This window comes from Oryctolagus cuniculus, chromosome 18, assembly GCF_964237555.1.
Source record: "Oryctolagus cuniculus chromosome 18, mOryCun1.1, whole genome shotgun sequence".
Classification (NCBI taxonomy): domain Eukaryota; kingdom Metazoa; phylum Chordata; class Mammalia; order Lagomorpha; family Leporidae; genus Oryctolagus; species Oryctolagus cuniculus.
This window is the reverse complement of record NC_091449.1, coordinates 16,599,166-16,613,605: the sequence shown is the minus strand read 5'-3', so window position 1 is coordinate 16,613,605 and position 14,440 is coordinate 16,599,166. Positions and strand designations below refer to the sequence as shown.

The 14,440-nt window shown below is 50.5% G+C and overlaps 1 protein-coding gene across 3 annotated transcripts in view; it reads left to right on the top strand.

Moving 5' to 3' along the window:
* The first annotated feature begins 16 nt into the window (after positions 1 to 16).
* The window catches only part of SIPA1L3 (signal induced proliferation associated 1 like 3), a 244,468-nt gene continuing 230,044 nt past the window's right edge, over positions 17 to 14,440 (top strand). For 2 of the 3 annotated variants that reach the window (XM_008257242.4, XM_008257241.4), the window contains exon 1: positions 17 to 249. The gene's annotated coding sequence lies outside the window, so the exon portion shown is untranslated. Of the gene's footprint in view, positions 250 to 13,089; positions 14,092 to 14,440 lie in introns of those variants that run through there. The other variant, XM_002711497.5, reaches the window with a different exon arrangement.

The following is a 14,440-nucleotide window of genomic DNA, read 5'->3' as shown; positions in this document are numbered from 1 at the left end:
CTACCGTTCCCAGAAGGCGGTGCGGTGGTACGCCTACAACTCCCGGCAGCACTTGCGCACCAGGCGCTGTTCAATTCGCGGCCTCTGAGGGCGAAACTACAGTTCCCAGGAGGCTTCGCGCGAAGCGGCTTGGAAGTGGGCAGCCTGGAAGTCACTCGGGCCACCGGAGCTGGCGGCGTCTCCAGCGAGCAGCGCGGGGCCGGACGCCGCGGTTGTGAGGCCCGCAGGGCACGCAGCGGGGACGCCCAGGTATGTGGCTCCAGGTGCTGGAGCGGCCTCGCGAAAGGGTGGCGAGGAATAGGTGGCTGCTTGGACCCTGAGGGTCAGCGCGGGCGGGCGACCAGGCGGACGGCCGGGTGTGGGTACCGGGTGTTGGGGGGCGGCGGCGCCGGGATTCACGCCCTCCGGACCCGGCCGGACTAGTGCCCCTATGGCTCAACTTTCCAGACGTGCAACCTGGCGCCGCAGGGAAGAGCCTGGAGTCAGGGGGCGGTGGGTTCGCATCCCGGCTCTGCTGCTCGGGAGCTGCGACCGCGCTGAACCTCAGTTTTCCCTTTGCTAAAACGGGGAAGGAGAGTGATGGTCTTCTGCCTGGGATTCTGTTGAAATGTGGAGATCCGACAGAGCATATGGCACATACAAGGCACTTATTATGGGTTGGCTTTATTGTCAGCTCCCGGAGAAAGGGGGTGACGATACCGATTGCATAGGGTGGACGGTTAGGTGAGCCGTGTGTATTGTAAAGAGCCAAGTTCGTAGTTAGCACTCACTGCAGGGTAGCTGCCTGAGTCGACAGAGCTTTGGTTTGGGAGGCAGAGACCCAGTTCAAATTTAGGCTCTGGCATTTAGCAGCTGTGTGACCCTGCGCAGCTGACTGCACTTCTCTGTGCCTCGCTTTCTCTGCCTCTGTAACATAGGGGCTTTAAAATAGCAGCCACCGCAGCGTGCTCGGAGGATGTAGTGAGGAGACTACGTGTAAAGTGCTGAGCACAGCAGCGGGCATAATAGCGCTCAGCAAATGGTACAATTTATTCCGCGTTTTCCCGGCGCCCCGCAGACCCTCCGCGGGTGGAACGCTGGTTGGAGTCTTGGTGTCCCCAAAGGACCGGACTCAACTGGTCCCTTTGGCTTCCCCTCCTGCAGCCTGAAGTTCCTCATTTATAAAATGAGATAACGCATCACCCTCGGAAGGTTGTGGGATTTGCCGGGATTGTGTTCCTACTCCAGAGGCAGCTCTTCTGTAGGGGCATTGCGATCGTTCTGTGGTATTCTCCATCTGGCCCAGGCTCTGCCTGACCGTGGGCTGGGACGTGACAGCCCTGAGCTCCCCCACACGTTTGCTCCCAACCTCAGTGTCCCCATCTGTGAAATGGTAGTCGGAGGACTTGCATGCCAGCGTTGTTTGGATGATTCCAGGAGGTCGTTCTTGTTTAGCACTGAGCACGGGCCTGACACCGGGTAATTTTTGAAATGTTGTAAGTGTGCCTTTGTGTGATGGGCCTTTTTCTGCTTCTGTTTGCACCTACAGTGCCCAGTGGGGACAAGGTTAATGTTGCCCCCTCCCCCAATTCTTACTCATCACCAGTTAAATTTGGGAACAGTGGAAGGGCCCAAGGAGAGGAGATGCTGACCTGCTGTCAGCCCCCCACCCCCAGCCCCACGCCCCGTCCCTTCCACACCAGGATGTTCATTCATTGCAGTGCTGTCTCTGTCCCAGTGCTGCCAGTCCCTGTGTGTCTCAGCCACACCAGCCCCCTGGGTTCCATCTCGAGATGCGGAGACTGTACTTCCTCTGTGCCCTAGATGGCTATCCTTGGGGCACTGCACACTGAACATACCCAAGCTGAACTCCCCTCCGCCGCCACACCTAGTAGTCACCATCTTAGCAAGTGGGCCAACACTGAGCAGGTTGCCCAGACCAGAAATTAGGAAGTTGCTCTTCTTCCCCAGCCTTCCCACATCCAGTTGAGTGGCAAGAAGGATGGAATAGCCATTTCATTGGCCTATATTGGTCTCGATTATGACAGCAGGGAAAAATGCCCCTCAGCTCCTGGAGTGGCCTTTTCAGATAAGCTTGAGTTGTTTCTCTTAAATTGCCAAGGATTAACATAGGCAACCATAAGTAGCATGTGCATTAACCAGGGGCAGAGAAGAGCACACATGCAAGGCCACAGATGCGGCAGAAAGGCCTGGCTTCCAGGGGACCCGTTGCTACAGTTTTAGCCTGGTAAAGATGGGCTGAGTGGTTAATTTCTTTCTGAAAAATTATACTGTGTCAGCGGGTTCGAATATCCTGTACGGGAAGATGGCCATCCCAGGCGTTTCAGGAGGCAGGCGCACACAGCTGAGAACAGGCTGGGAAGAGGATTTATTAGGCCTCCATTAGGTTGAATCTGTGCTCAGAAACCTGTCATTGTGATTTTGTCTGATGATGGAAACCTGTGGTTTCAAGCAAATCTGTGATGGCCGCCAAATTTAAGGTTTTTCTTTTTTTTTCCCCCTGTGTGTGTGTGTGTGTGTGTGTGTGTGTGTGTGTGTTTTAAATCCGAGGAACTAAAGCAGTGTCTTTAAAAAAAAACCACAACTATTGGTTGGTCTCAATTGTTAGTGACAACAGCACATGGTTTTTAGGAGGCTGGAATAGTCTAAGAGTTTAACGTGAGCCTGTTTTTGCAGACATTGCAGTTGTTAGGTGGTAAATCAAAAATGAAATTTAGAATGTGTGGTGACTGGCCCCTTTTGCTGCAAGATATTAATTTGCTGGTATATTTCAAAATTAGCTTTAATAACTTGAAAACTCTAAATGTATTTATATATTAAGAGAATGCAATAGTCACTTCCTTTAAAGTATTTCTTTTTCACTGTTAGAATGAAAGGATGTCGGATCAGTTTGTGCGCTTGTGTTTTCTTTAAGATTACTTTTTAAGACTGTCCTGGTCTTGGCCTTTACCTGTTTGTTTGTGTGTGTGATTGGGTTGAATTTGGCTTACAAAAGTTGTTTACAAGAAACACACACATTATGTATGTCCTGGCACTTTATAAAAATTTTTAATTTTTTATCTGTTCAATATAAAATTAAAAAATTTTAAAGACTTATTTTATTTGAAAGAGTTAGAGGTAGAAGCAGAGAGAGGTCTTCCATCTGCTGGTTCACTCCCCAAATGGCCGCAACGGCCCGAGCTGAGCCCATCCAAAGCCAGGAGTCAGGTGCTTCTTCTGGGTCTCCCATATGGGTGCAGGGGCCCAAGGACTTGGGCCGTCCTCTGCTGCTTTCCCAGGCCATAGAAGAGAGCTGAATCAGAAGTGGAGCAGCTGGGACTTGAACTGGCACCCATATAGGATGCCTGGCACTGCAGGTCAGGGCTTTAACCTGCTGTGCCACGCTGCCAACCCCAAGAAAAAATTTTAAATGTGTGCCGAACAATGTAGTGATGTTAAGGGAAAATAAGTGCCATCCCCAAGCCCCTGCTTTGAAACCCCTTGCCCCCAGAGATAACCATTTATTCAAAAAGTGTGTATTAAGTATCTGCTGTCAAGCTTCAGGGATTTCAGGGTGAGTAAAACTGACACGCGCTTTGCTTTGGCACTTAGGATGAGTGTTTTCCATTTTTTTCTGTGTCCATATTGATATATATTTGCATATGTCAAATTATTTTCTTCCTCCTGCACCATTCCCAAATAAAGGAAGAGTAGAGATCAAGCTGCACAAACTTGTAACCTGATTTTTTCAGGTAACAATTGAGTGTATCTCATCAAGTCATTACATACAGATCTAACTCATTCTTTTTAAGAATGTACCCATATTTTTTGTATGGCGAGACAGTATTTTATCTTATTGTTTCCCTAGTGCTGGCCATTTAGTTTGTTTTGGAGATTTCTTTTCCCTTAGCAAACACACATCTACTAAGCATCCTGAATAGCATCAGCAGTGTGGCATAGTAGGGGAAAACAAACTCCGGGGCTGTGTGGCCTGCAGCGTTCAGGATTCAAATGCTCTGTACTAGTTGTGATACTCAGGCAAGTCATTTGTCCTTCTGGGCCTCCGTTTCCTCATCTAAACATGGAAATGATACCAGTACCTTCCTCACGGAGCAGCTGTTGAGAGAGGATCCAGTGAAATCCGCTGTGTCAGGCTTGCAGGGCAGGGCCTGGTATAGCTGTTACAGGTGATCTTTCAAACCTGGAGTCACTCCGAGCTCTGTAGGGCAGGGCTCATAGAAGACTCAGAGCCGTAATTGAAAACACCAGGTAGAAATAAGAACAAGTTACAAAGCAGGGATCCAGCGTGGTGATGCTAGAGGTCTGGGGGGAGGGACCCAACTGCCCTGGAAGGAAGGGAGGAGATGAGTGGAGAAGGGAAGTAGAACAAGTGAGGTGGGCTGGCCACTCGCCCCGGTGGCGTGCGGGGCTGGTTGTGAAGCGTCCATGAGAAATACCACTCCTCGTATTTGCAAGAAATGTGTAATGGTGGGAGGGCAGCTTAGGTGGCAGACAGATCTGAGTGGCAGGGACCCAGGTACTTGGGCCATCAACTGCTGTGTTCCCCAGTGCGCCAGTAGGGAGCTGGATCCAAAGTGGACTAGCCGGGACTTTGAGCCCGCACTCCGACACGGGATATAGGCATTGCAAGCCGCGGCCTACGCTGCTATACCATGTCCACTCCAGGATCTTTTCTCCTTGGCAAAATGGCTTTGATAGTACTCTTCACCTCATGGTTGCTGGAGACTGAGTAACATGTCTACAGGACTTCTGTGCATCAGGTTTCCAGTAGCCCTTTTATAATTAGCTGCTGCTCCTTTTTACTGTTCTTGAGTTGACGAACAGCACTAAAGTACGCCAGGTCCTGCTCTGGGCAGAAGGGATTCAGCAGTCACCAAGACAGATCAAGATCTTGCCCTCTGCGGATTTGCATTCTTGTTGGGGGAGAAATGCACTAAACAAGATAATTCTTTCACATGGTTTAAAGTATGATGGAGAAAATAACAGGGTAAGAGTAGAGAAAGTGGCTGATGGAGCAGGATGGTGGTGGGGGAAAGGTGGTTACTTTCACTCAGATGAGTAGGAAAGCCATCTGCAGGGGAGTCACATGAGCTGAGACCTGACTGAACAGGAGGCACCGGCTGGACCACGAGAGGAACATTCCAGGCAGACGGTACAGCAGGTGTCAAAGCCCAGAGGCGGGAAAGAGTTTGTCACAAAGACAGTATCACTGTGACTGGAGAGGGCTGAGTTCCTATTTTTCCAGTTCATGCTACTTGGCTTTTTGTAAAATAATAATAGTAATGATAGTATCTAGTATTTACTCAGGCTGGACTCTTTGAGCCCTCCCCACCTTTCTCAGTTAGTCCTGGTAACAGGCCCGGGAACCAGTTCACTTTCTTGCACTCACCTTCCCGGTAAGGATCTGACTCCATGCTCTGCCGCTCACGCCAGACTGTCTCTGCCTGGCCCTTTACTGGGCAGAGGCAGATTGAGGAAGCGGACACAGGGTTGGGTCCTTTTCCACATTCATAGGCGTGCAAGGCACTGCAGGCTCTGATAGCTAATCCGTGTGGAGCAAGAGTCGTCTGGAGCTGTGTGGCATCATTTACGCTGACAGTAAGACATGACAGGACCGAGATCTGTTGGGATGGCTCTTGGTTGTTTTGGAACTAGAGACCTGTTTCAAATAAAACAAGGTTGACTGCCTGGCTGCAACACCAGGTACAGGTTACCCTGATTGAAGGCGTGGAGTCTAAGGAGAGTGAGCCGGGAGCGCCTCATTCAGGTGAGCTTTGTGAGAAGACTTGGATTGGCAGGGGAGAGGCTATGACATGCACCAGGCCAGCTTTCTGGGCTGTTAGACTCACTGCTGTCTAGCGATTCCAGTGAAGACAGACGCCTGGACCTGAGGGGGCCCTGTGACCCATGTCATTTTGATTTGGTGCGGCTTAGGCCTTATTTTGAACACAGGCAGCCTTGATTAGATGGGAAGACGGTAGTGGGTGCTTTTAAGGGCAGACGTATGGAAAGCAACTGTGGTCCATTCACCTGTGAAGCATTTCTTCCTCCTGGCCTGTGTGCCAGGCACGAGACTAGACTCTGACAGCACAAAGTTGTGTAAGACACTGGTTCTCAAGGGTCTACAGTGGTGGCCTCCGTTAGAAATATAAAATGAGCCACTGAGGAAGACTCCTTATGAAATTGAACATTTTCTAGTGGTCAAGTTTTACTTCATTTAGATAAAAAGATTTATTTATTTGAAAGGCAGACTGACAAAGAGAGAGATCTGTCTGCTGATTACTCCCCAGTGCTCACATCAGCCAGGGCGAGGCCAGGCTGAAGCCAGCAGCTCCTTCTGGGTCTCCCACATGGATGACAGGAACTCAAGTCCTTGGGCCATCATCTACCGCCTCCCATGTGCATTAGCAGGAAACTGGATTGGAAGTGTGGGGTAGCTGGAATTCAAACCAGGCATTCAGCTGTGGGATGCCGGCATCATAAGTATTGGCTTGATCTGCTGCACCACAGTGCCCACCCCTAGTGGCCACATTTTTAAAATAAATAATTGCAATAAGTATAGAGAAATAGGTATTAATTTTAATTATTTTATTTATTCTGGAATATTATTTCAACGTAAAATTACAAAGTATTTTGCATAATTTTTTCACGTTAAGTCTTCAGAAAACAGTGTGCATTTTATACTTGTACCACCTCTCAATTTGTACTGTCCACATTTCAAGGGTTCAGTAGCCACATGTGGCTAATGGCTCCCATATCACATAGCATGAGCCTAGGGTGTGAGCCTCACATGTAAATCAAGGGTGATGATTCACAGGCGTAGATCAAAGATGCCCTCCGTGGGTTATCTTGGTGAAGCAGGGTGGGTGAGTGATGTTTGGTGTCAACAGGTATAGCTAGCCTTATGCTGCTGTCCATCACAGGCACCGTACGGGCCCAGCACTGTGCTTAACGTTGGTGTGTGTTGCTCGTGTCCGAAGTGGCAGGGACTGTGGTTATTCCTGTTTTTTGAGGTGTGGAAGCTGAGGCACGGCAGTGAGGCCGTTCACTCAAGGTGAAGTGGGGGCAGAATTTGAGCTCAGGCCCAGAGCTGATGCGTGTTTCAGTCTCTGTTGCATATGCTGCATCACAGTGTTTGAAGGGGCCGGGGACTGCGTTTGGAGCAATGCAAACTGTAGTCAGGACTTACGCACAATGAATTCCCCTGTCAGCTTTAATCCCCAAATTTATGTTGGTGCTACACTGGTTTGAAACCTGAGCAACTGACAGATCCACTCTTTAAACTGAGCTCTAGGTTTCCAGAGGGCTGTCTTTGGGGACTGAGGAGGAGGGTAGACTGGGAGAGTGAGGAAGGCAAAGAAAAGGCGCAGCCTGTTTGAAGTTTTGTTTCTTTCTTTTCCTTTTTTTTTTTTTTAAGATTGATTTATTGCCTTTTGGACCACTTATTTTGAATAAAGGCCCTATCAGAGACAATGAGGAAAAAGCAAAGATTGATTTATTTATGTGAAAGACAGAGTTAGAGGGAAAGACAGATCTTTAATCCACTGGTTTACTCTCTAAATGGCCGTAACATCCAGGGCTGCGCCACACCAAAGCCAGGGGCTTCATCCAGGTCTTCCACATGGGTGCAGGGACCCAAGCACTTGGGCCATCTTCTTCTGCTTTCCCAGGCATATTGGCAGGAAACTGGATTGGAAATGGAACAGCCAGGACTCTAACTGGTGCCCATTCCAACGCTGCAGGCAATGGCATAACCCACTGTGCCACAACATTGGCCCCTGAAGTTTATTTCCAAGTGGCGTCTTTGCACACGAAAGCTCTGTCTAAGCTGCTCTGTGCTTGTGGATTCTGCCCCTCCTGGCTGTGGCTGCTGGAGCTGCTGTCGGTTCCTCCCGTGAGCTCAGCAACAGTGAAGCTGGGTGTGTGTCTTGCCCTTGCTCGGATGCAGAGACTTTGCTGTGTGGGTTTCCTCTGTCGCCCTATGGGAGTCATTGTTCTAGACTTTTCGATAACCTCGTGCTTAGGGTTCTGCACATCTTGGGAGCAGGGTGGAGCTGAGCTTTCTACCTAGAGAAGTCAGTTCTGAAGGGTCTGAGTTTATTCATGTCCCCAGGGGGTGATTCGTCACTGGTACCTCCTGCTGGACAGTGCCTAGCATGTAAGAGAAGCTCAGGTGGTGTCTGCTGAGTTCATGGTAGTCAGTGTCCTCGCGACTCTTAATCCTGTACACGGCACTGTGCTGAGGGCTTTTGTGTAATATTTAATCTTCGTGTCTACTCCACACGGTAGGTACCCTTGTTATTCTCACTTCCTGTATGAGGACACTGAGGTTCAGAGAAGTTCCAGTCGCAGAGCTGGTTAGTTCAAGGCCAAGGATTCAGAGTCTGGGCTCTTGTACCCTCACTGAGTGAACAGACAAACGGGGTGGGGAAGCAGGACTGTCCACTGGTCTCTGAGCTCCTGTTCTGGGGGAGCCCCGGATCAGATCCCAGTGGAGGCATGGAGGCGTTCTGTGATTCTGCCACCTGTACTCCTCTTTTCTTTAAAAATAAAAAAAAAAAAAACAAAAACAAACTAGGTATTTGGTATTACTGAGAAGCTCTTAGAAATTTTTCAGGTGTGATAATGATATTGTGGTGTGGTTATATTTTAGAAAAAAGTCCTTTAAGATGTACATTCTGGAATACCTAAAAATGAATCGTTGAAATGTGTGGCATTTGCTTCAAAATAATAGGGACAGGTGGGGAGTGGAGGGGACGTGTGTGTGGGAGTAAATGAGAGATGCCATGAGATTGGCCGTGAATTGATAACCGCGGAAGCGATGAGGGCTCATTGTATCCTGCGTATGTTTGAGACGACTCCTCATGAGAAGTTCGAAACAAGTAAACATTGCATGTACGTGCTGCAAGTGCGAGTGTATGTGTGGGGGAATTCTCTGCCTCTGCCCAGTCCACTTACAAAATTAATGTTTGTTTTTTTCCCCCTCATTGTGTGAGTCCAGGGTTTTGGAAACCACGTAAAACAGGTGTCCAGCAGCAGTGAGAGCACCTGGCCAGGCACCCGTGGCCACAGGCTCCCTCTGCTTGTCTCCTCACAGGCCACAATGGCAGTGGCCTTGGAGTCGGTTTGCTGAGGCCACCCGTTGTTTCTCTCCACCTGACTGTGGGGCTCCGCCCACATTTTTTCCAAAGACTTGTTTCAACAAGAGGCCTCAGCTCCTCCCTTGATCCTCCCCTTAGGACGGACACCCAGCCTTCCTTTCTTCTCGTGCAGAACGAGAATCCAGCACAGCACTGCAGTGGGAGGCAGGGAAGGTGCCCCCTTCCAGTTCTGACTTCTGACAAAAGAAGGGAAGGGGCAAGATGCAGCTTGTGTCGGTGCCTCATGTGGTGGCGCGCTCATCAAGCCAGCAGCTCGCGCTCCTTTACAGTGGGCGCACACTCCCCACCATTCCCATAAAGCAGAGGCTCCCGTTGTGTTTGTTACTTTGGGAATCTGTAACTTCACAGCAAATCTGTGTGGTACAGTCCTCATGTGGCAGGAGCAGGACAGGAGGGGCACGCTTGGGGGTTTCTGCTGCTCGTCTGCCTCCCACAGGTAGAGTGGCTGACGTGAGCAGGAGCACTGGTTGGTGCGGTCCCGCAGAGCGCTGGTGCCGTGCGCTCCATCTGATGATGAGCAGTGGCCTTCAGTGCCCGGCTTCTTGGCCCCGCGCTCTCGCTTGGCAGGAGGAAGTCCCACAGCCCCTCCAGCTTCCTCCCACTTCTGCCCCCAGCAGTCTCTTCATCTCTGACCCTTCTGTTTGTTTCAAAGGCCTCTCTCGGCAATTCTTTCAGGTGACTCTAGCGTGGGGAGAACGTTAGGAGCACCGCCTCCAGTGGAGGTGGCTTGACTTCTGGGTTTCCCAGTGTGACTGCATGTCAGACTTGAGGATGGTAAAGGCCCTGCACGGCTGATTTTTAAACTTACTCATCCAGCAAGTACTCACTGAGCTGAGCACCATTCTAGATATGAGGTTACTGCAGTGAGCAAGAGAGACAACACTTCTCGCCCTTCTGGGGCTCACATTCCACTGGGGGGCAACTGAGTGAAAAAGCAAGTGTACTGTCATAGATGGCAGGCAGCGTGAAGGGAGCGACATTCCGTGGGGAAAGGGGATGTGAAGTATTAGGGTAGAGGGTGCTGACATTTTAGGTAGGGTGGCTTCAGGACTGGCCTGAGGGCGGTGAGGGAGGGTGGGCACTGGGGATGTCTGGGCAAAGGGAGCAGCCCTGCAAAGGCCCTAGGGTGAGGGGCTGGGTGAGACTGAGGGACTCACTTCTAGGCCCAGGGGGCTGGGCACAGTGAGTCAGGGGAGAGTGGGAGCAGCAGAGATATGACAAGTGTGCGGATCTCTTAGGGTCCAGCACAGATTTGTCTTGTCTTTGAGGTGGGAAGATATCACAGGGCTGGTTGATTTTTATTATTAAATTTTATTGAAGTTTGAATAGTGTGTGTTACAAAGGAACAAAAATACAGCACCCAATTTCCTTCCCCCAGAGACTACCACCATCCCAGTTTCTTGCTGGTCACCAGTTTCTTGCCATTGCATTATTTGAGTGAGTTTCCTGTTTTATATTAGATTGAAGCACATGAAATGGCTTTTTTTTTTTTTTTAGATTTATTTATTTGAAAGGCAGAGTTACAGAGAGGCAGAGGCAGAGAGAGAAAAAAAGAGGTCTTCCATCCGCTGGTTCACTTCCCAGATGCCCGCATCGGCAGGAGCTGTGCCGATCCAAAGCCAGGAGCCAGGAGTCTCCTCCTGGTCTCCCATAAAGGTGCAGGGGCCCAAGGACTTGGGCCATCTTCTACTGCTTTCCCAGGCCATAGCAGAGAGCAGGATTGGAAGTGGAGCAGCCGGGACTTGAACCAGCATCCATATGAGATGCTGGCACTGCAGTCAGCGGCCTTACCTGCTATGCCACGGAGCTGGCCCCATGAAATTGCCTTTTTTTAAAAGGGTCAAGAATGGTTGAATGTTGACAATTTTATGAGGTTTGGCCTTACAGCTTCCTTTCAGAAGCAGGAGGAATTTGACCAGTGCTTTCTGGCCCTAGGCGTTGGTGGTCAGAGATAGGGACCTCCTCCCTCTTCCTGCAGCCCACCCTTCCAGGGACAGCCCAGCAGTGTCTGTGATACCAGGGAGTGAAAAACCCCTGGCCCACTGGTAGCCCCAAACCTGGCTAGCTGGTAAGCCTGACAAGAGGCTGTCTCTTCCTGCTAGGACCTTCCCTGGCGGATGCATCTTGGTGCCACCAGATCACAGCTCCCAGAGGGACTTTGGCTGGGTGTTGGAAATGAGTGCCATGGTGAGGCTGCTCTCCGGTAGACAAGACATCTGGACATTCTGGATCAGCAGCTGAGCAGAGCTGCCTGCAGAATACACAGCTTGGTGTGTCCCTGAGGGTACCTGCTGTGACTAGAGCTGCTCAGGCCGCGGGAGGAGGCACAGGGTGCCGTGATCTGGCTGTGGGAGAAAGACTTTCAGCCCTTCTTGTTTGTCACACTCCTGTGCTGACCAGAGAGCTGTGTGGCACCCCAGGGCACTGGGCCTCGTGCGGGTCCAGCTCTGGGAGAGCTGGTCAGGAATGGATGTCAGTTGGAATGCCTTTGACCTCAAACAGTGGTCATGATAGCAGCAGCAAACAGGTGATTAATAGAGCATCTACTATGTGCTAGACACTACCAGGATCTTCACAGGAAGTGAGTCGTTTTTGTCTTCCGCCAGCCTTGTAAAATAAATGCTTTATCTGCAAAAGGAAAAAATAAAAGTAACTAAATTTAAATAACACGCTGAAGGTCACTAGCTAGAAAATGGTGCTGACACAATTTGGAGCCGTGCAGTCTGATCCCAGAAGCCGTGCTCTTACTGCTTAGGCTCTGTGAGCCGCTGCAGTGGTTCTCAGACCTGAGCGGGCCCTGGAATCTCCCAGGGGACGTCCTCAGATTGCTGGGCCCCACTCAGAGCTCCTGAGTTGGTAGGTCTGGCTGGAGAATTTGCATTTCTGACAAGCTTCCAGGTTTAGGTTCCTATTAGGTGCTCCTAACCTATAATAGGAAGCCCAAATGAAATTAGCCTGAAATAAGATTTATGATCTCATGCAAAAAATCCGTAACTGGGCATTATAGGGGTTGACTAAGCAGTTCCACAATGCCTCTAAGGGCTCAGTCTCTCTCCTTTGTGCAACTCGGCCATCCATGGTATGTTTTCTGTGTCCTCAGGCTCCTGTGAGACCACAGTGAGGTCTCCACTACTCCAGTCGGCCCAGCTCGACAAGGGTATATCCACCAGCTCACTCAATGTCGCGTCTGTCTAAGAGTGAGGAAACCGGGCTGGTTCTGTGGTGCAGTGAGTTAAGACACTGACTGCAGTGCCAGCATCCCCTATGGGAACCTGTTTGAGTCCCGGCTGCTCCACTTCCAATCCAGCTTCCTGCTAATGGCCTGGGAAAAGCAGTGGAGGATGGACCAAGTGCTTGGGCCCATGTACCCAAATGGATGGACCTGGATGGAGCTGGCTTTGGCCATTGTGGCCATCTGGGAAGTGAAACAGCAGATGGAAGATCTCTCCCCTTCCCACCCTGTTTCAAATAAATAAGTGTATCTTAAAGACATGAAACCTTTTATTGATCATGGATGCCCTGATCCCCCTCATATATCATTGGCCAGAATTGTGACATGTGACCATGCCAGACCAATCATGAGCAAGAGTCGTCAGGGTTACTCTCTTGGGACTGAGGCTGGAGCCAGTCGTACCTGACGTATGTGGCACTGGGAGGCGAGTGGCTATAGGAATGAAACCAGAGTTCTACTTGTACTTAGGAAAGGACCTAAGGTTTTTTTTTTTGTTTGTTTGTTTGGTTGGTTTTTTTGGGGGGTGGGAGCGGTAGATGAAAAGAAGGATAGTAAGAGTCTTTCTTAATATTTTTCCTTCAGCAGTTGAGAATTTCAGCTGTGACCATGAGCTGGTCGATTACTCCCTGTTTCGAAGGCAGAAGCATGGACCTGATTCAGTCTGAGGGCAGCTTGTGAGAACTGCAGCTGATGGTTGTTGAGCATTTTTTGGGTCAGAGCCAAGTGCTCACTATAAATATCATGACTGCTCACCTCCATCCCATTTTACAAATGAGGAAGCTGAGGCACAGTGTGGGCCCCTGCCTGTCCTCATGAGATCATCTAGCCCGAACCACGAAGCTGCTCCGGCTGAGTTGACCCAGTCCCACAACTTCTTGCTGTATGACTACCAGCCTGTGAGTGCTGTTCAACTCTCTCGTGTGTGAACTGGTAGTGCTAAGAGTCCGTCCTTAGCAGCTGTGAGGGTTAGACGTCATCCAGGTGAAGTGCATACAGCAGCGCCTTTTGCACAGTGAGCACACAGGTTGTGGCTGTTGTTGCTGTCAGCTGAAGCCATTCAGCTCTGCTCCCGAAGCTGGGTGGCAGAGTCCGGCAGCCGTGTTTAATCATTAAGCTATAGCTAATGCCCTGGCTGCATGCGCAGAGGAGCCCACCCCTGGGTTGAGAGGTTGTGAATGGAGCAGCCAGGCACAAGCCCAGAGCAGGGGCTGCTGTGGGCACGGATCCAGGCCTGGCTCAGTCAATGAACAGGTGGCCGGTCCCTGAATCCGAGGTAACAGGCGAACCTTCTTTTGTTGTCTTTGAGCTTCTGTGAAGCCCATTCAGACTCCTCAGACCACGTGTCCGATGAGTAAGGTGTCCTTTTATTTCCCTCCCCCAGAGGGACTGTTGGCAGAACGGCCTCTTGGGTAGTGTGCCTGTTCATGAAGACCAGCCATCTCGTGGGGAACTCCGTTGGCTGGCGTGTTCCTGCAGCTGTTGAATAAGTCGCTGTTAGGAGCTGGCACGGCAGGTTCCCGTTTCCGCATTCCAGACACCCACAGCGGGGCTGGGGGAGGCACCAGTTGAGATCGCTCTGGAGAGCCCAGGCAGGTGGCCTTCGCCTTGGGAGCACCTGGGACAGGAGCCGCACCCGGGGCTAACCTGGCAATCACCTGCCCATCTAGTGATCAGGGCTGTGTTTGGGACGTCTTTTAGGTGAGTGATGTTTATTAACTTTGGTAGTGACTTGTAGAGAAAGTTAATACCGTGTTTCTTCCTTTCAGGAATTAGGCTGTTGGTTCTTTTGTTTTCTTTCCTTTTCTCCCCCCTCCCATGAAATGTTTACCTGTCTGTTCCTACGAGTGGAGAAAGGGTGGGTGGAGTGTTGAGGGAGTGAGAGGAAAATGGAGGACCTTCCTCCCTAGAAGAGGACTTGGTGACCCTGTTGAGCTCTTGCTGGATATGAACTTGCGTGCCATGGGCTGAGGGGCATTCTAGCCTGGTACGGACGAGCTGTGTGGTGTTGGGTGAATCCTGTTCACTCCCGGGCCTTAGTCTCCTCCTC